The sequence below is a fragment of the Cervus elaphus genome, chromosome 10, assembly GCF_910594005.1.
Source record: "Cervus elaphus chromosome 10, mCerEla1.1, whole genome shotgun sequence".
Taxonomy (NCBI): Eukaryota; Metazoa; Chordata; class Mammalia; order Artiodactyla; family Cervidae; genus Cervus; species Cervus elaphus.
The window spans coordinates 52281892-52307655 of NC_057824.1; the positions used below are offsets into that span (position 1 = coordinate 52281892).

At 56.9% G+C, this 25764-nt stretch overlaps 1 long non-coding RNA gene across 1 annotated transcript; it reads right to left on the reverse strand.

Annotated features, from left to right (window-relative positions):
* Positions 1-16704: 16704 nt before the first annotated feature.
* On the reverse strand, positions 16705-23968 carry LOC122701923. Its single transcript, XR_006343147.1, has 3 exons — positions 23300-23968; positions 18864-18951; positions 16705-17921 (listed from the first exon to the last, which is right to left on the reverse strand). It is a non-coding gene; the product is annotated as an uncharacterized LOC122701923 (long non-coding RNA).
* Between the last annotated feature and the right edge of the window lie 1796 nt (positions 23969-25764).

Here is a 25764-nt window from a genome sequence, read left to right on the forward strand (position 1 = left end):
CTGAAAAGTTAAAGTTTTAGACAGGCACACTAAGAATAAAAATAAAATACCCATCTCTCAGTCCCCTCTCTCCCAAAAAATCGTGGTGGTGGGGCAGGAGACAGAGAGGATACATTGATTGTGCCGGCAGGGAGGCAGCAGAAGGGATGCCACACTACGAATCTTACGTCCACCTGACCGTTTCCGCAGCAATGCTGGACCCGGACATTCTGATCCTGGATCTTCGCCTCTGCCTTAGTCCTTGTCCTGCGTGTGCTGTTCCATCGTGTTTGAAACTCACGCTGCCGGCCCTCTCTCTACGTTTGTTCAGAAACGTGCTCTGTAGGAGCGATGGAGAGCCGGCAGGTAGATGCTTAGGTAGGAGGCGTCTCTTCTGTCTGCGCACCACCCCCGCCACCCTCAGGGCCTTTCCCACCCGTCCTCTCTGGCGTGTGGAAGGGCCTCAGATTCCTACCAGGTTGTTGTGTAGGCCTGAGGCTTCAGGCTTGATGCCCGGGGCGAATGCCTCCCTGGACCGGCTGGGCCCTCTCCCCTGGGCCCAGGTTGCGCCATGCTGCCTGGGGCCTGCAGCACCTTGGGCTCCCCATGGCTTCTCTCCAGGAAATCTTGCCAAGCCCCACTTCTCCTGAGACCCGGCCGGAGACCCAGGCCCTGGCGCTGTGTGACCCCATGGACTGCAGCACTCCAGGCCCCCTGTCCATCACTATCTCCCAGAGCTTGCTCAAACTCATGTCCATCGAGTCGGTGATGCCATCCAACCGTCTCATCCTCTGTCGCCCTCTTCTTCTCCTGCCCTCAATCTTTCCCAGCATCAGGGTCTTTTCAGTGAGTAGGCTCTTCGCATCAGGTGGCCAAAGTATTGGAGCTTCAGCTTCAGCATCAGTCCTTCCGATGAATATTCAGGACTAATTTCCTTTAAGACTGACTGGCTTCTTGGCCTTTTGGCTAAGATCAGGTGTGATATCTGGTGAGGGGGCGGGCACTACACCTCTGCCAGTGTAGGAGGGGGAGTGACTGCTTCATGGGGATGGGGTTCCTTTCAGGGGGACCACATGTTCTGGAACTAAGTCTAGGTGGCGGGTGGATGAGATTTTGATTTTGCGCCAAAGGCCACAGAGGGGATTTCCTGATGGCTCAGTGGTAAAGAATCCACCCGCCAATGCAGGAGACGTGGGTTTGATCCCTGAGTGGTGAAGATCCCTGAGTGGTGAGCAACCCACTCCAGTATTCTTGCCTGGAGAATCCCATGGACAGAGGAACCTGGCGGGCTACAGTCCACAGGGTTTGCGAAAGAGTCGGACACGGCTCAACAACAACAACAACAAAAGGCCACAGAGACTGTATGCTTTTTTTAATTATAATTTTTGAGTTTTTACTTATTTATTGGCTGCGCCTCACAGCATGTGGGATCTTAGTTCCCTGACCAGGGATCAAATCCACGGCCCCTGGAGTAGAAGCACTGAGTCTTAGCCGTTGGAGCACCAGGGAAGTCCCAGAATCACGTGCTTTAGAACAGTTAATTTTATGTTATGTGGTCTTTACCTCCATTTTAAAAAACCAGTCGGTCTTACCGGAGAAGAAAGAACACAAGCGCATCGTGAAGCTCGGAGGGGTCAAATCAGGCCTCAGGCTGTCTCCCGCCCTGCCCCTCCTTCCTTCCCGAGTCTCCCCCTTTCGCACCAGCTCTGCAGTCTCACACCCTCTCTTTGCCCACCCCCACCCCGGGATCCCCACGAAATGCTAGAAACCTCCCGTCACACCTCTCCAGGGTGTTGCTGGCTTTCGAGGCCTGGACCATACCCGAGGTCCTGACTGTGGTCCAAGGACCAGGGATGGAGGTCTTGGGGGCGGCACTGGGCAGATCCCAGCCCCCTGAAGCTTCAGTTCCGTGTCAGCAAAAGCCCAGGGTGTGACGTCCTGGGAGTTTCCTGCCAGCATCATTGGAGGGGGGTCCCCATCCTCTCCAAGCCTCACCCTCCCTTCTCTCTGAACAAGGTGAGTGTGCAGGCCCCGGGAATGTGCAGGGCCCAGCAGTGCTGTCCGCGTTGCAGATGCACAGATGTCCACCGCCCAGCCTGCGTGGACACCCGGCCTCGGGACCCAAGCCCGTGAATGGCGTCTTTGTTGTTCCGTCCCTGTGGCCCCTCGAGGCAGCCTGGTACGGCCTGCCTCCCTCTTGGGCGCCCTCAGTGGGAGGAAGCAATTCCAGGGCAGGACTTGGACAGCTGTGCCTTCCAGGGCCACGGGCCACACCCCCAGCACCGCCGGGTCAGAGCCAAGGAGGGCAGGACCGAGTGTCCCCCCATCACCCTGTCTGCAGGAAAGACTCTGCCGATCTGGGCTCAGGGCCCTCACGTTACCAGTCGGCAAACAGAGGCCTGGCCTGGGAAGGACAGAGAGGCTCAGTGTCAGCTTTTAGGAGGAACATGCAGTTCTCAGGGGCCCAGGCTATGGCTCTTGTCAGATTTTTTTTAAAATTTATTATTAAATGAAGGATACTTGCTTTACAATACAGTGTTGGTTTCTGCCCTACATCATAATCTTGTCGGATGTGACAAGAGGTTTGTAATACCCGCTTCCTGGTCCTAAACTGTAACCCGTGTAAGTCAGGAACCATACCCGGGGTGGGGTGCCCAGGGCCTGACCCAGGCGGTGCATTGTCCTGGGCAGAGGGGAATCTCAGAGTTCACCGTGAAATCCAGGAGGCCCCAGGAGGAAGCAGTGGCCAGGCTGGGTGAATAGGAATTCAGCAGAGTGGAGCCAGGTCAGCTGGAGCAAAGGTACACAGGCTGACCTCCCCGTGTCTTTCTGAACACGTGTCCCTGCAAAGCATTTCTGTTTCTGGACGATGACGCCCCGAGGGGAAGGGCTGGACTGGCCTCAGCGGGCGGCTCAGGGGCCGCACCTGGCCCATCCGTCCGGCGGTACGGCAGGTGCTGGACTGGCTCTGAGGCCCGAGTGTGCTTTGCAAACTGAAGCTGCGGCGGAGTGCGCTTGGCAAGGGCCCGGCTAATTAAGAGGACATTAGCATCCTGGGCAGAAGCTGTCTCCTGCCAAGACATCCTTGCCAGGAGCAGGGCCGCTTCCCTGCCAAGCCCCCTGCTTATGCGGAAGACCCACCTCAAACGTCCCCCACCTCCTCTGGGGAGGCTCCTGGCTCCTTCCCTGAGCGCCCAGGGGTGGAGAGGAACTCTGACACTGTTCACACAGGTCCAGGCATCCCAGGGGTCAGGGCAGGCATCTTTGGCAGCAAGGGAAGTGTTCTGGAATCTGCTCTTGTCTGATAAGGGAGCCTGAGGCTGCGGTCACCGAGGAACCTTGCATGTTGCTTCACTGTGCTTCGTTCGGCTACATGTCAAAAAGGCAGGTCGGCACTTCCGGGGCAGCCCTCCTGGGAGGCCAGAACAGAGTCTGGGGCTTGGAGTGATGTCCTGGGGGTCAGCAGACGAGGCAGCGGCGTCCAGCGCCTCGGCCAGCTGTCGGGGTGCCTTGGCTCTTCCGCCCTCATCCCCCGTCGGCGGGCAGGGCCGTATCTGCCCCCCGCGCCCTCCCCACACCCCTGACAAACGCACCCCTGAGGCCCGCCCAGCTGCCAGGCAGCCCCAGGCAACACAGAGGGACACAGAGGCAGGGGGCTGGAGGCCTAGACCTCAGACTGCACCCTCGCTCACTCCCGCTGCAGCCCGGGCCTTTCTCGGCCCAGTGACCCCTGGCCCGCGGACCCGCCCAGACTCCAGACCCTGACGGTTCCACAAGTGGGCACCCGGCCCCTGGCCCTCCCACTGCTTCCCAGAAAGAGCCCGAGTGGGGTCTACATGGCCTTTCAGGATGCCTGGGGAATTCTGAACCCTTCTATGAGCAGGGGGGAATCTTCCACTACCTGCCCGGCTCAGGGGTCCTAACAGCCCCTCTCTGCCCAACCCAGTGCCTATTCAGGACACTTTACAAGGGTCCAGGGCATTGGTGGGGGTCCTCGGATGGGGACAAGGGCAGTCTCGGGGCCTGAGCGAGGAGCACACCTGCAGGGCAGGGGCGGGGAGATGCCAGCAGGGATGCGGCCTGAGGGTGTGCCTGGCTGTCTGACTTCTGCATGTGCTGCCCCCCACGAAGCCCACCAGTTCTCCACAACTGGGGTCTTCTCCCAGGGCCTCCGTGTACAGCTGCACAGAGGCTGAGGTGCTGGGAAAGCTAGCTCAAGCCCCCGAGACAAGCCCTGCATCCAGGCTGCAGGAAAAAAGGAAAAGAGGTCTTTCTCCTTGCCAACGCTCATAGTCCCTGGTCAGGGTACGTTTTATGCCCCTAGAGGAGCACCTCCTTCTAATTCACACAAGGCTCTATTTAGGCCCCGTTTTCCCTAGGCCTTTCCAGGACCGTTTAGGACACACCCCTCTTCAGTCATGAAATCGTCAAGGCAAAAAAAAAAAAGAAGAAGAAATGAAAACTGGGAATTTCCCAGTGGTCTAGTGGTTAGGATTCCGGGCTTTCACTGCTGTGGCCCGGGTTGAATTGCTGGTTGGGGAACTTAGCTCCCACAAGCCACCATGGTCCAGTCAAAAAAGAAAAAGAAAAAAAAAGGACTCAACTGGCTAAATAACAAGGCCAGTAGTTATGGCAAGAAATAAGAAGCCCTGAAGAGGGGAGTTTCCTGGGTTGCTTAATTCTGATAATAGCTGGGAAAGGACCCTGGAACTTCCCCTAGTCCTCACACTGCCATCCTAACTGAGTCAGCTTTACCCTGAGGTTGAGCCCCTCAGAGTCACAGAATGGCTACCAGGGCTCCGGACATCACATTTCCCCAGCATTATCTAAGGCAGGTTTTCGACAAACCCCTTTTCAGTGTCATGTTTTTAAGCAAGAGACAAAATACATGGGATTACAAAGGAAACCAATTACATTATATTGTCAACCCTGTTGTTTAATGGTGAAGTGCTAATATGTGCTTCCTTTTAATACGTTAAATAATAACCAGTGGTAGACTTTAGAATACCATTGTCTGAGTCCAAATGACATTCTGGAATTTCTGCAATAGATGCAGTATGTACCGAAATCCGAGGTGGCAAACCCACAGGGCCTCCTAGGGTTTGCTGCTCACACCCATAACGGAGGGAATTGCTGAATTCAGTCGCTGACCATCAGGACGTGATTGTTCTCATCCACGTTCACAGACTCCAGACTTCCTGACTCCAGAAGCTCTAGGTGGAGCTTTTGTAAACGGAAGAAACCTTTCCCCAAGCCCTCCCGCAGACCCTCGTTCATCTCTCTTAGCCAAGCTGACAATGCATTTCTCTCCAAATCCACGCCCATTGGAAGAGAAAGACCACTCAGTCCAGCAATTCAACTTCTGGGTAAAAGCCCAGAAGAACTGAAGGCAGGGCCCTGAACAGACATTTGCACACCTGTGTTGACAGCAGCATTTATTCACAGTAGCCAAAAAGTGGAAGGAATCCAAGTGTTCACTGACAGGTGAGTAGATAAACACAGCAGTGTGGCTCATCCTTACAATGAAATATGATTCATCCTTAAAAAAGAATGAAATTCGGATACTTGGGACTTTCCTGGCAGTCCAGTGGTTAAGACTCCATGCTTCTACTGCAGGGAGTGTGGGTTCAGGTAGGGAAAGATTGAGGGCAGGAGGAGAAGGAGGCGGCAGAGGTTGAGATGGTTAGATAGCATCACCAACTCAATGCACATGAGTTTGAGCAAACTCTGGGAGACAGTGAAGGATAGGGAAGCCTGGCATGCTGCAGTCCATGGGGTCAGAGAGTCAGACACGACTTAGCGACTGAACGAGGGGAACTGATATTCCACATGCAGCACGGCCAAAAAAAAGAACTAGAGGTCGGCACACAGGTGGGGCAACAGCATCCAAGTGGCGCCATGCGCAGCTGTGGCCACTGGGGTGCAGGTCCTCACTCATCCACTAACTTCCTTTCTCGCTGGAGCCTCAGCATTGTCCTCTGTGAAATGGGTACAATACCACCCACCTCACAGGGTTATCAGGGAATGTTCTGAAAAAGATATATGTCCACAGGAGGCAGCAGGGATAGAGGAATTCAGGGTCCAGCTGGGGCTCAGTCTGGGGTGCAGGGGAGGGGATAGGGTGTGGGACAGGCTGGCCCCTGCAGGTCGGTGCTCAGGGCTAATCCTGAGGGCACTGGGGAGCCATGGGAGGTTCGAGTGGGGGTGCTTCTGTTGACGCCTGGGGGAAGATGGAGGGAAGGAGCAATGGGGGGTGCTGAGATGGAGGAGGAGGTACCGCGTGCAGGAGGGTGAGTCAGCATGATGGGGGTGGGGGCCTAGGAGCCCCACATCCCGAGGATCACGAGGACCAAGCAGATGCACTCAGAAAGCAGTTTGTGTTTTGGAGGGAAGAACTTTGCCACCATCTGAGGGGCTGGGAGGGTACAGTACCAGCAGGCCCAGACAGGCCCCTGGGAGCGGGTCATGAGCCCCCCAGACCCAGGCTCCCCCAGCCCCAGCCTCTCCACACTGGAAGGGACCCCACAGTCCCTCCCACCGCCCCCTCCCCTGTCCTGGACTCCCACCCCTGCCGCCCCCACCCCGTGAGGCCGGAAGGCAGCCGAGGGGAAGGGGGGTGCGGGGTGCAGAGGCAGGGGAAATGCCCGCAGGGTCCACTTCCCTTCCGGCAGCTCTGGTCGCACCCTGCAGTGGCTGGAGGACTGCAGTGTCCCCAGCCTGATCTCTGGCCTCGTTACGGATTTTCTGATAAAACTTGTGCAAGGCAAAAATCCTGACCAAGGAATATCTTAGAAACCGCTGCCTCCGGGCCCCCGGGGTGCTGCTGACGGTGGATTCTTGCAGCATCCGTGTCGCTGGGGAGTCAACCTCACAGGGGACCCCTCCCTGCCATCCCCGGCGCCCCCCAGCCCTGTGCAGGAGGGTGTCTGTCCACCTTCAGCAGTGCCCTTCAAGGAGAAAGATGCTGGGGCTCAGAGACGGGCAGAGACTTCCTGCCCAGCTGGTCGGGGTGGGTCCCAAACCTGTGCCCTGTGAGGAGGCCTCACTCGCTTGCCCTCCCCGAGCCTCAGCTTCCCCTCCCTTCCCGAGAGCCGCTGCAAGGGCTCCCGCAGGCTCCGCGCAGGATATCCTGGGGCTGCAGCTGGCTTCAAACAGCAGAGTTTATTCCCTCACAGTTCTGGAGGCCAGACAGCAGAAACCGAGGTGCCTGCCTCCCCTGGAGCCTCCTCCCTGCTTTCTCCGGCCCCTGGTGGCCCCAGGCGTCCTTGGCCTCCGTCTTCACAGGACCTCCTTCCTGGTGTCTCTCTGGGTCCCCCAATCTCATCTCCCTCTCCCTTCTCTCTCTTAATATCTATTTTTATACGTATTTATTTGGCTGTACTGGGTCTTAGTCGAGGCAGGCAGGATCTTTAGTTGCGGTGAACTCTTAGTTGCGGCCTGTGGGATCCAGCTCCCCAACCAGGGACTGAACCCAGGCCCCCTGCACTGGGTTCATGCAGTCTTAGCCACTGGACCACCAGGGAAGTCCCCTCCCTTTCCTTTCTCCTATGAAAACACCCACATCCCAGGATCGTCTCATCCGAGATCCTTAACTAATGACTCCTGCAAAGACCCTACTTGCACACAAGGTCACATTCTGCGGTTCCAGGTGGACATGAATTTGCAGGCGAGGGTCACAGTTTGACTCAGCCCAGTCCAGATGTGGGCCTCGCTCAGCCCCTCGGACTCCCTGGCGTCATTCCCACTATTTGTGAGCTGCCCAAGGCAAGGACCCGGCTGTTGTAGCGGCCCTGCCCAGAGTCTGGTTTGTTAAATTCCCCGTGCGTGCATGTGTTTAGTCACTTCAGTCGTGTCCAACTCTTTGCCTCTCTGCGACCCCATGGACTGTAGCCCGACAGGCTCCTCTGTCCATGGGATTCTCCAGGCAAGAATACTGGAGTGGGATGCCTCCTCCAGGGGATCTTCCCAACCCAGGGAGCAAACCTGCATCTTAATGTCTCCTGCATTGGCAGGCAGGTTCTTCACCACTAGCACCATCTGGGTAGCCTACAGAGGACCCCACAGATAGGAAGGAGTGACCTCTTTTATGAAGTTCAAGAACAGTCAAAGTAGTTGGGGAGGTGCTGGCCAGGGGGGGCTCCAGGAGGCTTCTGAGAGCTGGAAATATTCTGTATCAGCCGCAGATGTAAGTTTAAATGTTCCATCAGCCTCCTTAAAATTCTCCCAGCCAGAATACTGGAGTGGGTAGCCTTTCCCTTTTCCAGGGTATCATCCCAACCCAGGGATTGAACCCTGGTCTCCCGCATTGCAGGCAGATTCTTTACCAACTGAGCCACCAGGGAAGCCCCATTTAACCCATGTTCAATTGAGTTCAGTCACTCAGTCGTGTCTGACTCTTTGCGACCCCATGAATCGCAGCACTTCAGGCCTCCCTGTCCATCACCAACTCCCGGAGTTTACTCAACCTCATGTCCATGGAGTCGGTGATGCCATCCAACCATCTCATCCTCTGTCATCCCCTTCTCCTCCTGCCCCCAATCCCTCCCAGCATCAGGGTCTTTTCCAATGAGTCGACTCTTCACATGAGGCGGCCAAAGTATTGGCATTTCAGCTTCAGCATTAGTCCTTCCAATGAACACCCCGGACTGATCTCCTTTAGGATGGACTGGTTGGATCTCCTTGCAGTCCAAGGGACTCTCAAGAGTCTTCTCCAACACCACAGTTCAAAAGCATCAACTCTTCGGTGCTCAGCCTTCTTCACAGTCCAACTCTCACATCCATTCATGGCCACTGGGAAAACCATAGCCTTGACTAGACAGACCTTTGTTGGCAAAGTAATTTCTCTGCTTTTTAATATGCTATCTGAGTATGCCCCAAATATGACCATTTCAATATACAATCAATGTAAGAGTTACTGAGAAAGTTTAGGTTCTCTGTCCCCTCCAGACTAAGCCATCTGACCCACCTCCGTTCAGCTGAGCCGCACCTAGACAACCCCCACCCGTCCTGGTCAGACAAACTTCTCCACAGATGCGGACTCAAGGTAGGTGCACTCTGCATTTGAAGAAAGACAGAGAAAGAGGGTGGGGGAAGATGGAAGGAAAGACAGAAAGACATCGTCCTTGAGTGACTGAGTCCTGGAGTCAGGACAGGGCCCTTCCCTGAATGTACAGAGTGAAGGGGATCAGAGGCCCTGGAGGCTGGGGGCGGGGCATCCTCGGCAGCTCGCCTCCTCCAGGCAGCAGCAGGAGGCTGTGATTCTACCAGGACCCAATCGAACCCCTTATCTCCCTCTGCTGGCAGCCACTGTCCTGGAAGAAAAGGGAGAGGAGATGCCCAGAGGCCCCTGCCACCCCCTCCCACCGCCCTCCCGCAGCGCCCTGTCCAGCTTCCCCACCAGTCTCCGATCCAAACCTGCTCCTGGAAGCCCCAGACCCCCTCCCTGGGCAGCGGGTCCAGCTGACGATGAGCGGGGAGGGCTCTGACTCACGTTAAACAGAAAGGAATTGTGTCCCTTAAAAAGCGCACACTTGGGGCTTCCCTGATGGCATGCTGCTAAAGAATCCACCTGCCAACGCAGGAGAGACAGGTTCAATCCCTGGTCCAGAAGGATCCCACCTGCCACAGAGCAGCTAAGCCCGTGGGCCCCAACTACTGAGACGGTGCTCTAGAGCCTGGGAACCACAACTACTGAGCCCAGGGGCCGCAATTACTGAAGCCTGTGCGCCCTAGGGCCTGTGCTCGGCAACAAGAGAAGCCCCCGCAAGGAGCAGCCCACACACCACAGCTAGAGAGTAGCCCTCGCCCGCCGCAACTAGAGAAAAGCCTGGGCAGAAATGAAGACCCAGAGCAGCCAATAATAAATAAATAATAAATTTTAAAAAGTGCACACTTAGGAGTTTTCCAGATACAGCGAGAAACAGAGAAGATATCTTCCTTCCTCTCCCCTTTGGCCCTTCTTTCATTTTCCTTCTGGAGCACGTGAGTCCTAAAGCCACTGGCTGTGGCGGAGCACGATGGGCTGCCACGGCTCCCACGCTGGGTGCCCAGGAGTGGGGGCCTGAAGCCGGCGGCAGGGGTGGTGGCTGTGCCCTGCGCTGACCGTGGAGGTGCCGGGGGGGTGGATTTTCATGTTCAGGAGAGAGCACGGAAGGGCCCCGGAGACAAGCCAGGGAAGCAGAGAAAACAGGAGGAGGGTCCCTCCAGGAGGACAAGGCCACCCACCGGCAGCCCTGACCCCTCCCCTGGAGATATGCCACATGCCTCCAGCCTGAACCCAGGGGTCCTGGCCAGTGTTCCCACCACCCGCCCACCCTCGCCCAGAACTAGAAGCACCAACCACTCTGAGAGTTTAAGGTGCTTTCAGGAAGTCTGAGGTCCTCACGCCCACCCACACCCTCTGCTGGGCCCTGCAGGGCCCAGGGAGGCTCCAACAGCGTCTGCCCCTGCCTGGCATGCCCTGAATGTCCCCCCACACCCATCCTTCCTGGGGCAGCCTGGACACTCACCCCGCCCTGCCCTCCTGGCTCCGGCGGTCCCATAACCCAAGGCCCACAGGCCCCATCAGCTGCTCCCTTGGAACCCTGGAGCCCGAGGCAGCTGTTCCTCCAGGATTCCCACTGACGTTCTGTGGACTTCGGCCCCTCACTCTTCACAGTCACATGGGTACTGCACATCCAACCCCGAGAGTGTGCCTGGCACCAGGCAGGGTCTCCTCATCCTCACGGCTTATCATCCCACTTTACAGATAAGGCAAGTTTCAAGGAGATTAAACTTGCCTTGGAGGTGGAGGTGGGAACAAAGCCTGTACAGGCTCTCTAGACACCACTGCCAAGTTTCCTTATTAAAATCCCCTCCTCCAGACAAGAAAATCTAAAATTACATATGTGATTTGTATTTATGGCTTGCATTATGTATCAGTTGGATGGTGCTATTCCTTGGGAGCAAGTGAATCACTGATAAAAAAATAAAATTTTAGGACTTCCCTGGCAGTCCAGTGGTTCAGACTCCGTGCTTCCACTGCAGAAAGCGGCAGATTTGACACACGGGGGGAGGGGAACTAAGACCCCATAGGCTGCGTTGGCTCAGCCAACAAAAAGAAAAGAAAGTTGTGTACAAAGAACCTTGAGTTCTTCAGAGCTGCATTAAAATGGCTTGTGTTCTGACCCTAAAAAGCAAATAAAATATAACTGCCTCCTCCAGCCTGCAGGCTGACTGCCTGACTGGGGTCATCCTTGTCTCATCCTGAAGATCCCTCTGGTGACTTAACTGCTGAGTCTTAGGTGTGTGGGGAGGAGGCACAGATGATCACACCATCCACAGGCTTCTCCCTCTCTTCCCACACCTCATTATTATTTCCTGGCTACTCTTGACTGCTGTGTGACTTGAGGCAGGTTACCTACCCTCTCTGAACTTCAGTTTCCTCAATAGTATCAGCTTCATAATCAAGTAACCCGTAATCACTGAGTCCACCCATTCCCACCGCAGCACAACAGGGCAGGGAGGCGAAACAGCAGAAGGACGGGGCCTAGAAGGTAAGCTCCTAGGCGGGAACGGAGCCAGGCTTGGGGGGTAAGGGGGTGCGAGGTCTGGGTAAGGAGACCCCAGGTTTTCCCCAAGGCGGAACCCCCAAGTCTGCACATCTGAGGTTCACAACAACCTCGACCGCAGTTATTATTACAACCCCCAGGTTGTGACTCATGCAGGCCGCCGAGATCAGGGTGAGGCTGGGCTCGCAGCCTGAGGACCCATCCCCTCAAATTCCTTGGGGTCTTGCGGTGGGGATGGGCTGAGCCGGCCCCCGTCTTTGTGCGGGGCGGAGGGCGTGGCCTAGCGAAGACGGACCAATCCAGGGAGGCCACAGCTCTGCGGAGCCAATGGCGAGGCCGGGGCCGGGCGTGGGCGTGACCAAGAGGGAGACGGGGCGGGGCTCCTGCTTCTGGCCGCAGTTGAGGGTTCTTTGGGGGGTTCTGATGAGTCCGCGGGGCGCCCCCGGGGAAAAGGAGGGTCTGGGGAGGGGGCAGTGCCGGGGAGAAGGGGGCTTGGGATCCAGCGGTGGGATCTGGGCGAGCAGAGGCGCCGCCGCCGGCGATGGGGGAAGCCCCCGACTCTGGGCGCGGCTAGGAAGGGGGCGCCCCCGGGTCCGCGACGCACTGCGGGGACACGCCCTGCCCGCCCCAGGGGACCCCCCACCCGGGTCCTTCCTCCCTTGGCAACTCCCGCTTCCAGATCGCTTCCCGCTGCGGCCCGGGACGGCCCTTCCCGGCCCCTTCCGCGCTCAGCCTCCCCTCCCCCGCTCGTTTCCTGCTGGCGGAGGCGGCAGTTCGCGCAGCTGGAGGTGCGGGGAGCTTGGAGGCACCTGGCAGGGCCTGACTGCCTTCCTTCTGGGTGTGGTTTCCGGAGTGCCCCCCCCAGCAGCTCTTCCAGAGCCCCTTCCGTCCTCCACCCTCCACACCTCAGCTACTGCAGCCCCCTCCCAGCCAGACATACCCCAAGGCTGAGTGATGGCCGCATCCTGAACCCGCCTGAATTTCCTTGTCAGTCTCTCCTTTCCGCCTCCACTATGCTTCCCAGGGCTCCTACCCCACATCCAACCCTCCCCTTCTTTTTAAGGACAGCTGAGGTTTATCTTGGTGGCTCAGATGGTAAAGAATCTGCCTGCAATGCAGGAGACCCGGTTAGATTCCTAAGTCAGGAAGATCTCCCAGAAAAGAAAATGGCAACCCACTCCAGGATTCTTGCTGGGAACATCCCATGGAAAGTGAAGCCTGGCGGGCTACAGTCCGTGACAGGACTAAGCATGCAGGCGCCGCACACAGGTTTTCTTTCCACTCTGTGCTCTTCCTCTCAACTCCTGAGGCTGGGGCCACCCCTGACCTCCCCATCCTCAGTCATGGCTTCAGGGATAGGCCTGACCTCGGTTGCCCAATGTGGAGTGACCCCAGGGCATGCTTGGCACCCTGGCCCAGAGCACTGCCATCTGCCCCAAGTCACCGTGCCCTACGGATGTGCCACTTGGACCTGCAGCAAGCATTTGGCCATCCTGTAGGCAGAGCTGACCCATGGGGGAGAAGACAGTGCTTAGAGAGTCAGAAGTTAAGCCAGAGTCCCAATCATACCATCCCTGACATCCCGTATTTGCTGTTCTAGAAAAGATGCATTGGGATTTTCCATTTCTTGCAATGTGAAGATGTTCACTGACATGTTAGCCCATCAACCCTGGGGAGATAATTAATTCTCATTTTACAGGTAGGGAGACAGGGGCACAGTGGGCAATGTCCTCAGTTCACTCCGGAGAGCAGTGGCAAAACTGGGACCAGAATCGGGGCTTTCCTGAATCCTTTTAGAGTGCTGTTTGTGCTAGATGTGTGTGATACTGGAGTGGGTTACCGTTTCCTCCTCCAGGGGATCTTTCCTATCCAAGGACTGAAACCAATGAACCCATATTTCCTTCACTGGAAGGCAGATTCTTTCCCAGTGAGCCACCTGGGAATCTCATTCTCTTAGGAGATCACAAGTCCTTTCCAAGCTCTTGACCACTAGTTGTTTATCAGTTCTTTCTTCCCCAGGGGCTGAATCCATTTCAGTTGAATGGAATCCAGTTGAAACGGGGAGGTGGGTTGGGGAGGGGGATTCCCAAATTCCCAACAGCAGGCGGAGGCAACCACAGGTCCCCCTCCACCCTGCCCTCTGCCCCACTGGAAACTTGTAGCCCAGAGAGGGGCCAAATTTCTCTGAAATCACACAGCACTTTGGAGGAGCTGGAGACTGTGGCTACTTCGAGTCCTTCTGAACCCAATAGTCACTAGCTTCCTGGGGTCCCTAAGACATTTGGACCAGAGTGGGGTTATTTAGCTCTTGAGAGTCCCTTGGACTGCAGGGAGATCCAACCAGTCCATCCTAAAGGAAATCAGTACTGAATATTCATTGGAAGGACTGATGCTGAAGCTGAAACTCCAATATTTTGGCCACCTGATGTGAACATCTGACTGAAAAGACCCTGATGCTGGAAAAGATTGAAGGCAGGAGGAGAAGGGGACGACAGAGGATGAGAGGGTTGGATGGCATCACTGACTCGATGGACATGAGCTTGAGCAAGCTCTGAGAGTTGGTGATGGACAGGGAAGTCCTGCAGTCCATGGGGTCGCAAAGAGTTGGACACGACTGAGCGACGGAACTGAACTGAACTGGGGCTGTTGTACGGGTGGAAGTGGACTGGAGTGGGGGTCTTGTGTATCTATTTGGAAGGTAAAATCAATCTTGGAGGATGGAGGAGATTGTCAGAGCAAGAAGATGTGGTCCAACCCTTTGGTTAAGGAAACTGAGGCAAGAAAGAGTGAAAACTGTTCCCAATCTTGGTATATGCCGGGGCCCAGCTGAGTACCCATATCTCCTGTGTCAGAAAGATTATCTGAGACCTAGAAATGAGGCCCAGAGCAGGACCGCATTGTGTTTAAGGAGCCCACCTAAGGGTTAACTAACTTTCTAGCAAACTTCTGTTTGCCTTGCTATTTACTTTTAATTAAGGGCCCAAACTTGGTGGAGTTACAGGTTAACTTGTAGATTTGTGTCTGAGACAAAAGATAACACCAAAGGTTACTCCTAGGACACTGGTCAAGTTTTGATGGTTTGTGAAATCAAATTTAGGAATCGTTTTTAAAAATTTAAGTTATTTGCTTATTTTTACACAGGCTTTCCCCTAGTTGCAGAGAGTGGGGGCGACTCTCTAGTTGCGGGGCCTGACCTTCTCATTAGAGTGGCGTCTCTTTCTGCAGTGTACAGCCATCAGGAGTTGCCCCTCCAGGGCTCTACAACCCAGGCTTAATAGTGGTAACTACGAGGTTAGTTGCTCCCGGGCATGTGGAATCCTCCCAGACCAGGGATCGAACCCGAACCCATGTCTCCTGCCAATTCTGGCAGGCCGATTCTTTACCACTGAGCCACTAGGGGAGCTGGAATTTAGGAATCTCCTCCTAGTATTTTTTAAGTGACTATATAAACCCCAGGTCCACAAATGCTCTTTGCGTCAATGTTACCATTTTACTGTTCCCTCATTAATTACTGAGTTAACGAAATCTTTCACAAATGTTCATTTTCTAAGTGTATGAGAGTCATGACCTTAGCTTTTTGAAAATCATACTTTGACACCTGCCTCCCAGCACAGGGCCTTTCTGCCGCCCGACCTTGATCAAGTCTGTGCAGGGTAGGGGGTCACGGCCTGGTTCTTCCTCAGTGCTCACCACCCCCCTACACACACTCCGAGGCCAGAGTCACTGCCGGCCCACCCTAGCACCTGCGCTAAGACCTTCTCATCTATGCCTTTCTTTCTTTCTTGGCTGCGCTAGTTCTTAGTTTCAGCACGCAGGACATTTTAGTTTGCATGTGAACTCTTAGTTGCAGCATGTGGGATCCAGTTCCCCAACAGGGATCGAAGCTCGGGCCTCTGCATTGAGAGGGCATGGAGTCTTAGCCATCGGACCACCAGGGAAGTCCCTTTCTATGCCTTTCTGACCCAAGAGGCTGGGAGGTTGCCCCTATTCAGCGCCCCACAGACAAAGTTCCTAGTCTCCATCTGCCAGGAAATGTCCAGTGGCTGTTGGCAGGCAGGTTCAAGCTGAGGCCCCAGATTTTGTCTCAAGGGCCCTGGAGAGCTACGGATGATGTTGGGTTGGGAGAAGGCAGGCCGGCCAGCTGTGTCCCCAGGGTGACTTCTCACTGTCTGTTCATCAGAGTGCAATGCCAGTGGCGCCAGGATACCACGCTGATGGATCACCGCCTGCCATGTCCCCGAGGCCACTCTGAGACAAACCGTGGCCAGTCCTAAGCTGGGTGAGGCTAGGCCATCACCCACCTCCATCAGACTCCACTTGCGAAATTCCACCCTCTTAGCTGGGAAATGAACTCCTGTAAAAAGTCTATACTTGTTGGAACCAGTCCCACCTTCCAGCCTAGAATCCCCCCTCCCCTCTGCTCCACATCCTACTCACCTTTCCAGGCCCTGTTTAAACCGTCCTGCTCCGATAAACATCCTAATCAGTTATCTGTCACTGGCTCCAGACCCCAATTCGGGATAAGGCCCGTTCCGTTGTAACTTGACCACATAAATACGTATGTGTACTTACTCTTATCTTGCATTTTTTGAACGCAGTACTTCTGGTGGCGGGGGCAGAGGCGGGTATCCAAAGGGCTTCTCCGTGGGCCTGGGGTGGCCTCCCGAGCGCCCCTCTTGCCAAGGACGCGTCCAGTCCCTCCCAGCTTGGCATGGCAGGCGCGTCTCCAGCGCCACCTGGGGGCCGCCAGGCGGCCCGCAGCCCGGTCGGCGGTGGAGAGGGCAGTGGGGTCCTTGGGGGCTGGGGGTGGGGCGGACCGTAGGAGGGAACAGGCCGGACATTTTGTCTTGGTGGTGGCGGCAGCTGTCTCCAAGGAGGGCAAGCTGGAGCTGGGCCATGAAGTACACTAATTCACCTTCTCAGTCCGGCCACCCCGGGTGGTGGATCGCGTGCAGCTTCCTCCAGCAAGTCTCTTTCTTGGGGGTTTTATATATACCCGTTTTATGCTTTGGAAAACTGAGGCTCAGTTCTTAGAATATTTTCACCAGGGCCCCCAGTTCAGTGCTCAGATCGTCTTACCTCAGCCTGCCCTGGCACCCTCCCCCCACCCACCCAAATGCCAAGTCGGCCAGGAGCGATTTTATGATTGAATGCGACTTAGCGACCGAGAACCAGCTTGAGCGTGCTTACTGAATAGTTCCCTTTATTTAGGGGAAGAAGTTAGTCCTAGAGAGGTCCTGATCCGGCTGAGTCACTCAGGGAGTCCGGACTGGGCCAGCTCAGCTCCCGCCAAAGGCCTGGGCCTCTGGAACTGAAGACAGCCGTCTCCCCTCCGCACCCCAGTTCCTTCCAGGGCGCCCCACGTCCACCCAAGTCTAGGCTCAAGGATGGGGGGGTCCCGAGGATGCGGAGAAGGCCCCGCCCACCCCGCTCCCTCCCTCTCTCCCTGAACCCTCGGGCTCTACGCCCACCAATACCCTCCTTTCCTCGGCTCCCGCGGGTCCCTCCAGAAGCCCTAAGCTGGGGTGTAGGTGGGGGGCGGGTGGAGAACTCCGGGGTGGGTGCGGCCAGAACTCGGAGGTGGGGCCTCTGTGCGGGCTACGCCCCCTCCCCAGCCTATTCGGAGCATCCCTCCAGCCCACCCCCAGCGCCCAGGAATTCCGCTGAGTCACTTCCGAAGCCGCCGCTGCACCCACGCGGAGAACAATAAGTGTCATTCAATTCACTAGGCAAGCGGCCCGGCGCTCACCTGCGAGACCCGGCCTCTGGCCTGTCCTAACGCCCCTCCTTGGCCAACGAAGCCGAGCCTCCCTCGTCTCCTGCTGTTCTCCCCCAGCCATCCCGCTGGCCACGCAACCTCCTGCCTCGGGGCCTTTGCACTCTGTGCCCTCTGCCTGGCACACTTGCTGCGCATCACCCCCTCGCCCAGGCCCTTCGCGGTCACTGCCGAGGCCCCTGCTCCAGCGGGGATGTCTCCGGAAAGAGCGAGGAAGCGTCTGCGAGCTTGACCCGCACACGTTCGAATGGACACCTGTATTGGAAAACGTGTGCGAATGCAACCCGGAGCGCCACGTGCCGCACGGCACAAGTGGACAGGTGTGTGTGCGCGTGTGAGACCGGCGGGCAGCGTGGGGGCCGGGCGTGCCGAGCGTGCATCCTTCGAACCCCTCGCCCACCCGATGTCGGTCTCGGAGCTTTTGTCTCCCAGCTCCAAGCCCACCCTTCTCCGCGAGGCTCCAGCTGGGGGCTGTGAACTACCATTCCCAGAATCCCTGGTTGCTCCGGAATTCCTGTCGGGATCCTCCAATTGGAGGTGCGAGGGCTCTTAACCTTTCACCCACGCGGATGCCGTTAACATCTGAGGATACTGAGGCGACCCTTCTCAGAATCATGCTTTAAAAAAAAAAAAATTTTTTTTTGAAGAGTTCCTGTTGTGTTTTTTGCATCCTGTGTTTTTAAAATTGTGGTAATATACACATAACACGTGCCTTTTCCTAGCCCATTTCCAACAGTGGAAACAGTGGCAGGCTTTATTTTTGGGGGCTCCAAAATCACTGCAGATGGTGACTGCAGCCATGAAACTAAAAGACGCTTATTCCTTGTAAGGAAAGTTACGACCAACCTAGGCAGCATATTAAAAAGCAGAGACATTACTTTGCCAACAAAGATCCGTCTAGTCAAAGCCATGGTTTTTCCAGTGGTCATGTACGGATGTGAGAGTTGGACTATAAAGACAGCTGAGCGCCAAAGAATTGATGCTTTTGAACTGTGGTGTTGGGGAAGACTCTTGAGACTCCCTTGGACTGCAAGGAGATCTAACCAGTCCATGCTAAAGGAAATCAGTCCTGAATATTCATTGGAAAGACTGATGTTGAAGTTGAAACTTCAGTACTTTGGCCACCTGATGTGAAGAGCTGACTCATTGGAAAAGACCCTGATGCTGGGAAAGATTGAAAGCAGGAGGAGAAGGGGACGACAGAGGATGAGATGGTTGGATGGCATCACCAACTCAATGAACATGAGTTTGAGTAGACTCCGGGAGTTGGTGATGGACAGGGAGACCTGGCGTGCTGCAGTCCGTGGGCTCGCAAAGAGTCGGACACGACTGAGTGACTGAACTGACCAAGCCCATTTTAATTGCAGCTTCCTAGCAGTAAGACATTCACCCTTGCGAAACAACTTTCCAGAAGTTTTTCGTTTTGCAAACCTGAAACTCTATACCCAGTAAATTCCCCTTTTCACCCTGGCCCCAGAGCCCCAGACCCTGGTAACCACGCTTCTACTTTCTGTTTCTGTTTGACTATGGTAAGCTGTTTCAGGTCAGTGGAATCGTACCGTATTTGTCTTTTTGTGACTGTTTTAATCACTTGGCATAATGTCCTCAAGGTTCATCCGCCTTGTAGCATTGTCAGAACTTCCTTCCCTTTAAAAAGCAGAATAAAAAAAAATTAAAAAAATTTTTAAAAATTAAAAAAAATAAAAAGCAGAATCATATTCTATTTTATATATATATAAATATACACACACACACCCATTTTGTTGATCCATTCATCCATTCACAGACAATAAGAATCATGCCTTTCAATGCATAAAATAAAATGCATAGAATTACAAAGAAATTACAAAAGGATACTGTAGCAATAGCAGTTGTCAGCAAGTTAAGGGGCTTCCCAGGTGGCGCTGGTGGTAAAGAACCTCCCTGACAACGCAGGAGATGTAAGAGACACAGGTTCGATCCCTAGGTTGGGAAGATCCTCTGAGGAGGGCATGGCAACGCACTCCAGTATTCTTTGGAGAATCCCATGGACAGAGCAGCCTGGCGGGCTACGGTCCATAGGGTCGCACAGAGTCAGACACAACTGAATGTCTTAGCATTGGCAAGCACAAGTTGAAAGTGCAAATGTGTGATACAGTGACCAATAAAAGTGTTTATTATACACTGAATAACATACCTCAACCCTAGAAACTCAAGGGTGTGTGGACTCCAGTGGGATTTCCTCCCAACAGATCTCCAGTTTTCTGATTTTATAGCTCAAGCGATCAGTTAGTGTGTGGCAAATCTACTTCATTCCTAAGAACACCATGATCCATTAGCTGCCATCCAAAATTCCTGCAGGCCAGAACTTTCTGGAAATAGCCCCATCTCTGTGCCATTTGCCCACCTTGTCTCTAGCACTGAAGGGTCGGTGCTTGGCTTCTGCCCTTCAGGATGGTATCAGCCCCCTGGGATCAGGAGCCCATGGCAGGGGAGTACTGCCCCCTCACACCAGCCCAGAGGGGATGGTTGCTGGTGCCCAAGGACGCTGGCATTGCCTTGCTGATATATTTCTCAGAGGCATGCAGGTCACACGTGCTAAATCATTCAGATTCTTCCTCCAACCATGCCTGGGAAGTCCTCTCCTGCCTGCCTCAGTGAACGTAGACCACTGATGGGATGGAATGTAACTTCAGACAACAGACCAAGCAAATTGGTGGAGGCCCTTTCAGCTGCACCAGCTGACACATTACATTCTGACTCTGGGATGCACACTGGATCCGTAGATCCAGCCCAGTCCAGTGGCCCAGTGCCCCTGTGTCGCCCCCAGGGACCTGACCCTGGTAAAGGCCATCTCCACGGAGCCCAGCGTTCCTGTTGATGGAAATTAGCAACATTTGTCTTTCTCTTGGAGTATGAGCTGTTTCCTCTGGGGTCAACTTTGACCACTGAGCCCTTGGGGCATGCTGAAATCAGACCCTAGTTCTGGGGCTGAAGGCCACAGGGATGATGGAGCAAAAGCCTGTAAGAGGGGTCCCTTCAGGTGAGGGCGTTGGAGCACCTTCCAGCCAGAGAAGGCAGGATTCATCAGATGCTGGAGGAAGGGCTGCTTTCACCAGCGAGCAGACTAATAAACCCAGATTCTCAGCTTCATCTGCATCTACCCCAGTGTCCAGACTCAGGGCGCCCAGTTCCATGGTGCATTCGTGGGCATGAGAGATGGGCGTTCCCAGCACTCTAGACCTCAGTTTCCTCATCCGGAAAAGGGGCGGAGAAATCCCGCCCCCATAGGATGGCTGGGAGGCTCCGGCTGGAGAGTTCAGTGGGTGGATGACCTGGGCCCCTGGGCAGCTAAGGACGTGCCTCTTGCTGGATACTTTCCCACGGCCACTTCTTACCCAGCAAGGCCTGGGGGAGGCAGGGCCTGTGGGGGTGAGGGTGGGTTGAGAAAGGGGTGCCATGAACGGGGGGGGGGGTGCCTATGAAACTCTGGGCTTGGTACAGGGGGAATAGAGCTGGTCTCCAATGCATCCTGTGGGGACGTCACCTCGCCCGGGAAGACTGTCCCCACTAGAGGGCACCCAGGAGCAGTGTCTTTCCACTGGTCCTGCCTCCAGGCTGGCCCCACCTGGCTGGCATGTACCTCTCTCTGCCCGGGACCCCCTGCCCCTCCTTCCTACTCTGAGGGCCTCCCCTTCACTTGGGCTGCTTCCTGGCCCCTTCCTACTCGGGAGTCCCCTGGCCACGCTTCTGACAATTCTCTCTTGCTCATGCTTGTCATTAGCTGGGTCAGCCTGGACCTAGTCCCTTAACCTCGCTGCCTCTGGGGGTCTTCCTTCCCCATCAGGGTCCTGGTGGCTTTCATTGGCGGGCCCGGGTGCGGCGCCCACCTGTGGGGGCCCCTAAGTCTCAGGAGGAAAAGCAGACTCTCGTTTCACTTTCTCTTCCTCTCCCTTCCTGAAGGCCCTTTCTTGACCCCACACCCTCCCCCGTTCCCTCCCTGCTGGCTTGGCCCTCGGCCCTCCGAGCCCCCTGCGCCGACCTCCCCGGGCCGGGCTCCAGGACTGGCCGGGTGGCACGCACCATCTGGTGTGCCCTCGCTGCCCATGGGAGCTGCCCGTGGACCTGGCCACCTGGAGTCTGAGTCCAGGCGACCTGCAGGCCCGTGTCCTGTTGAACGTGCCAGCCCCGAGACTCACCTGGAGTGACCCTCGCCCCAGGGACAGGGCAGCCAGGACCAGACAGCAGGGCCCGGCTTGGCTGGCCCCATTTGTCAGAAACACAAGCCTTTCCAGGCCAAGCCAGGCCAGGCCATTAGCCACTCCGGTACAGCTCAGACACCTTCATAGGCACCCCCCGTTCATGGCACCCCTTTGCCTGGCCTCCCCCAGGCCTTGCTGGACAAGCAGTGGCCATGGGAAAGCATCCGGCAGGAGGACTGTCCTTAGCTGCCGCAGGGCCCACCATCATAGGCCGTTTAGCCTACGGCCTAAAGGCCTTCCCCACCCCGGCAAGTCCTCCTCTCTCCCAGGAGCGCTGAGGAAAAAGGGGGCCTGACACCCTCTCTCTTTGTGGAGCACCTACTGGCTGCCTCGGGCTCAGGCTCGGCACTTGACGTGCACCCCTCCGTATGGTCCTAACACACCTGCCCCAGAGGGATGATGCTGGCCCATCATACAGAACTGGAAACAGGTCAGAGAGGTTGACCACGGCGCCCAACTCCCGGCTCGGTGCCTCACTTGTCCCTTTTTGAAAACTGTGAAATATTCTGAGTATACCGAGAAGTCTAGAGAGGAATGTAGTTCACCCCGAGCTCTGCTCATTATTTCACCGTATTCAGCTCTGTTTTCTCGAAGAAATAAATAGGAGTGCCCTTTTTACAGTTCAGTTTCGGTGCAATTTAATCTACAGTAGAGGTCCCAGCCCTGACTCTACAGCTGGATCCTGACTGGAAGGCCCTGGGACCGCCACTCTAATTAGCACACAGGCCTTTTCGGTTCCAGGCAGGCTCCCCACCCCCTGACCCTGAACGACCACCACCATCCTGACTGCTGTCACCCTTGGCTGGCTTTGGCTGTAAGGGGGCCCTGAGCCCTGCTGCCTGAGGCTGCTCGTCTGGGTGTTCCTGACCCTGCATGTAGGTCGCATCTCATACCCTTCTTATCTACCGCCGCTCCTGCAGGCCGGTATTCGGTGGTTTCACAAAGTATTTTTTACATTTTGCAAACTGGACCTGACCGCCTTGTACTTTTCTCCCCGGGGCTTGATGGGGTTGATCTAGGTGCAGACCTCGGCCTCCCTCGCAGGCGTCTTCTGGAGGGCGCCCTGGCGCCAGGCTGTCAGGCAGCTCTGGGGTTAAAGCGCCCGCACGCCGGCCTGGGGGGCCGGGGTATGGGCCACGGGTGTCAGCGGCGGGAGCCCCCCCCAGGCCAAGCCCCCTCCCCGCAGCCTCCCCGAGGGTGTCCCCCGCCAGGGCCCAGCCGCGGCCGGCCCTTCGGAGAAGCGGGAACGTGTCGAAAGGCGCAGCCCCACCTCGGACCCCTCCGGGGCCCGGCGGAACACGGGAAGTTCGGGGAGGAAGCAGCGCGGCGCGCGCCCGGCGGCCCGCGGGCCGGATGACTAAGTTTGGCCGCGCGCCTCGCCGCCGGTTGCCTTTTATGGCTGACTCGCCGGCGGCGGACGTGGCTGCCCGGGCCCCCCGGCCGAGGGGGCTGCGGGCACGGCTGGGAGGGGGCGGCAGATGGCGGAGGTGGGGGTTCAGCTTCGGGAACTTCCCCGGAGGGCCGCCCATCCTCTGGCCCGCTTCCCCCTCCCCACCCCCAGCTGGCCAGACCCGGCCTCCCCATTCACCCAGAGGGAAACTGAGGCCGGGGAGGCGTGGCGTCCTGCCGGGGTCACCTCGCACCGCGGCGGGGTGGCGCCCGATGACACCCAAAGGCCCCGCTTCCCAGCCCAGGGCCAGGACAGCATGACTCACACCTCCAAGGGCGCGGATCTGCATTTATTGAGCACTCACTGTTTGTCTCCTGGCCTCCAGATTTCTCGGCCTCCCAGTCCTTTGAGTGCGGGTTTGGGTCCGCGAACCCCAGGGCTCTCTCGGGGGCGGGGTGGGGGTGGGAAAGAGGTGGCCGAAGCAGCTCTCCTCACCCTCCCCCCTCACCTGCGCCGGCTGGCTGTTGTACTTTACATCTGCACACACTCAGGAGATGAAAACCATCTCCCTATTTAACAGATGGGAAACTGAGGGTCCGGGGAGCTAAGTGGCAAGGCACCGAAGGACGTCTGGGAGCGGGTACCCCAATCCTAGGGGTATCGGAACGCAGAGGGCCGGCACGGAATAGATCTCTGTTGGCACCTGCGTCGCAGCGTGACCCTGGGGCACGCTGGCGTTTCCAGCTGTTCTTCCGCCCCCGCCCCCGGCCCTGCCACGCTGCGGGCCTCACTGTGTTCACATGCACAGCGGGGGGACTCCAGGGGGTCCGATTTGGAGCGGGGAGCCCGCTCGGGGTGGCGGTCTGGGAAGAGAGAGGCAGCGATTTAGAAAATTCGGGCGCTGGGCTGCGCCCCCCTCCCCACCCTGAGTCCGCCAGGCCCGCAGCGGCTCCCTGCGGGGGAGGGGCCAGGGGGTGGGCAGCTCCGGCCACCCTCTCCGGCCAGGCCTGTGGGGCCAGCACCCCCTCCCCGGGCGCTCCCAAACCTCGCCTTTTATGGAGAGGAAGCTGGGCCAAGTGGGCCGGGCCCGCCCGAGGGGCGGGGTGGGGGCCTGCAGCCCCGGCCGGCCCGCGCCGGACACGCACTGGGGGCGCCAGGGCTTATCTCCTCGTGAGCTGAGCGGCCCTGGGACCCGGGAGGCTCTGAGCCGCGGCCACGTGAGCCGCGCGGGCCTGGGAGCGCCAGATAATGACCTCCCCACCCGGGCCGCGAGCGCAGAGCCCGGGGAGGCGGGGCCTGCGCCCCGGCTGGGTAGCCGGCCCGCCCCGGGCTCCAGCCTCCCAGGGGATGGGCTTGAGAACTCTCACCTTGGGGCCCCAGGCTTACCTGGGGTGTCCGGGTGGACCCTCCACCCTCTGATATGACTTAGACACCCTCCCTCCCCCTGACTTGGGAGAGTCAGGGCCTCTGTCCCGCGGTGCAGTGTCCCCACCCAGACTCCCACCAGAGAAAGTTCTCCACCTTCAACGGCCTCCACCCCGAGCCTGGGCTGCTTCGCGGGAGGAAGGCCAGGATGGGCTATGGAGTTCTGAGAACCCAGTATTCCACCCGATCCGGTGGTCCAGGGTCCAGCTGGGACCCTGTGAGGCTGGTCCCAGGCCATTGGGCTCCATTTTGCAGATGCACACACAGGCCCAGACAGAGCAGGGCGTAGCTCAGGGTGGTTCCGAGGCTCTGCTCCTGTGCTGTGTGGCCACCGGAACCCGGACCGCAGGGTCTGCACACGGAGTGCTGGCCTGGGTATGCCCAAAGAGAGCCCTCACGAGTGCGTGTCCTTCTCCTGAGCCCTGCTCTGAGATCCCCCGGCCTTGAAGGGACTTCGCAGGCCTAAGGAGCTGAGCGACGGAAGCGGGGGCTGTGGCAAGGCCCGGGGACTCTGGTCCAGTCCGCCTGCAAACACCCTATGATGCTCACACATCCCCCTCCCTCCTCCTGGGTCAGCAAGACCGGGCCGTCCTTCCTAGGTGTGGGGGCTGCTAAGGTCGCTAGGCCCGTAACGGATATCTGCTCCCACCCCCAGGCCTGAGGTGACAGTTCAGTGGAGGGTGGAGACAGGTGGGGGCAATACATGTAGACTTGCAGATTCCTGAGCTGGAAGGCTGGCACCACACCCAGTCCACCCTGGGGAAAGGTCACCGTCATGATTAAGTCTAGAAAGTGCCCCTGATGACAGGGGAGGCCGGATTCCAGCCCCTGCCCTTGGCCCTTTGCCCTCTGTTCACATGGACCTTGGGAATGGGCTAGGGCAGAGCCAGGAAGCTTATCAGTTGATCCATGACTGCCTTTCTCCTCCTCCTTACACCCCCCACCCCTTACTCTAAAACCAACTGTGAGCAGGTACCACAGAGGGGCCCCTAGTCCCCGGTTCTTTCCCGGGAAAAAGAGCAGTAGTGACCACGGCCCAACCACTCTGTGCTTTTCGACCCCTTGATTCAGAAATCAGAATCACACTCTGATTTCCATCCTTCCAGCAGCCCCACATAGTTTTCACCCCCATTTCACAGGTGAGAAAACTGAGGCCCTTTCCAGGGAAAGGGACTTGCGCAGAATCACAGAGATGACAGGTATGCCCCTTCCTGCCTCTTGGGGTTGCCATGGGGACAGAGTCAAATTAGAGAACATCAGAAAAGTGAGCGTATCACAGAAAAACAAGTTATCATCCTCATGACTGTTATTATCATCCTCATGACTGTGTAGCTTCCCTCGTAGCTCAGTAGGTAAAGATTCTGCTTGCAATGCAGGAGATCCAGGTTCGATCCCTGGGTCAGG